Source organism: Poecilia reticulata, linkage group LG12 (assembly GCF_000633615.1).
Source record: "Poecilia reticulata strain Guanapo linkage group LG12, Guppy_female_1.0+MT, whole genome shotgun sequence".
Lineage (NCBI taxonomy): Eukaryota > Metazoa > Chordata > Actinopteri > Cyprinodontiformes > Poeciliidae > Poecilia > Poecilia reticulata.
This window is the reverse complement of record NC_024342.1, coordinates 10339364-10341461: the sequence shown is the minus strand read 5'-3', so window position 1 is coordinate 10341461 and position 2098 is coordinate 10339364.

The following is a 2098-nucleotide window of genomic DNA, read 5'->3' as shown; positions in this document are numbered from 1 at the left end:
GTAGTATTTCATGCATTTTCTTAGAAAAACACCACAAACAGCAGTACACAGTACAATAGTTATGGTGGCATAGCAGTGAATTCTGTTCAAAACGTAGTTCATAGCTTTTCAGACATTTGAAAATTATTTTAATGGAAAGAGCATTATGTTCTTCTTGAAATAACCAAAAACAGAAAAATAGAAAAGATAACAAGACATAGTTTAAGTAAAGATCAAGCAGATAGCTTCAATTTGAAAGTAATTCCCTTTTCTTTATGAGTTTATATGAACACTTTAAATAATGTAACATACATGAAACAACTTGCACTTATATTTTCTTTGAAGATAGAATTACAGTATTTCTTATTTTAATGTAAAATTATCATCTTGGTACGTTTTGCAGAAAGRAATTGACAGATTGAGGAATATTTAGTAATACATAATAAAGTTACTGAATAATAGGTGGYTTTTGTTCAATTCTGTCCATTCTGCTGTCTTTCAAAGTAAAATCTTTCACCCAGTACCTTACTTTCCCAGCTGTTTTGTTGTTTGTTTTATTAAACACTGTCCAATTTACTTATGTCAGTAAATTTTCAGGCCGAAGATCACTTAACCCATCTAACAAACACTTACGGACCACTTCATTTGAAATTGCCCCACAATAACACAACATGTTAATTAGGGATGCTGCGATCAGGTTTTTTGCTGCCGATTACGATACCGATGAGCCATGAGGAGGCCGATCACCAATATCTGCCAATCACCTGGATTGGCTGTTAATTTTTTTGCTTTACGTGATCTGGCAAAATGKAAAAATGATCTGACAATAAATTCACCTAATTTAGACATAAATTATAAAATATTTGCAGGTGCGAGACAGCAGCTATTCAGTCAAGAAGACAACTGAAAAACCTGCAGTCAGTAAAATAATATTTAACAGTAGGTCCTCATAAACTATACGTAAGTCAAATAAATCTCACAATGTGACATTATCAAAAAATGTCAAAATAAATAAATATTCATTCAGCGTCAAATGCAGGTTGCATCAAAACTAAACAATACTGAGTTACTGATTAGTGCTGGTTCTGATTGGCTGGTTGTGACTGAGCAGAATAATTATGCAGAACACAGAGAGAAAGCATCGATTGTTATTTTTTCCTGAGAATATCTATCTCATGTTATTACATAGCAAACGTTTTAATACATATGTAAAATCCTTTTTTGTTTAAGTTACCTGCTGCAGCTTTAAGCAAACGGTCAGTGCAAGAGTTCACTGAAGCAGAAACGAAGCTCCATCTGTGAAATATCACTACCAGTAGCGCGTAGCGGCGATCCGGCAGTGGGAGCAGAASCAGCATCTTACACTGCTGGCTCATTGATTTAAATWATTTTTTGGGTTATTTGTTTAGCTTTCTGACCGTGATGTTCTTCCGGGTTAGTGTCGGTAGCTGTGTTGGTGYTTTACCTCCAGATGTCCCTTTTTTCGCCAGCAGTGAGCCTTGATGTAGCCAAACTCTGTCAAATGTTTGTTTTTTTAAACGTCATATTAGATTTGTTGTGTCAATGCATTTTGACGGGCWTCACCCCTGAGGTATTTCTTTGGTGGAACATGCAAACTTCCCCATCCGCTCTCAGAGCGTTATAGTTCCTCGCCACATCACTTAGGATATTAAAACAAACATTTTAATACATATGTAAAATCCTTTTTTGTTTAAGTTAGAAAAAACTTATGTACAGATAATTAAATAATAATAGAACTAAATTATTATTGTAAATATGTACTACAGTATATTGGTTTTAGAAACAGGTCTGGCACAAGGATCTAATATTCTGATCAAAGGACATAAAATGAAGTATTTCTTTCTTTTGTTTTTTAGTTCATGTGATGAGAAAGGAGCAAAATCTCCTGGAGCAAATAAGTCTAACAATGGGTCAATGTAAGATATGTAACAAAAGCATTCACAGACTAAAGGTTAATTTGATGTACAAAAACTCTTAGCTGCCAGAAGCAATGTAACAAACTGATGCTGACAAAGTGACTCCAAGTGGGATGAGATCTATAAACCATGTTGTTCTGTAGGAGATGTTTAAATTTATCACTCTGTGTCTTTTTTATTAG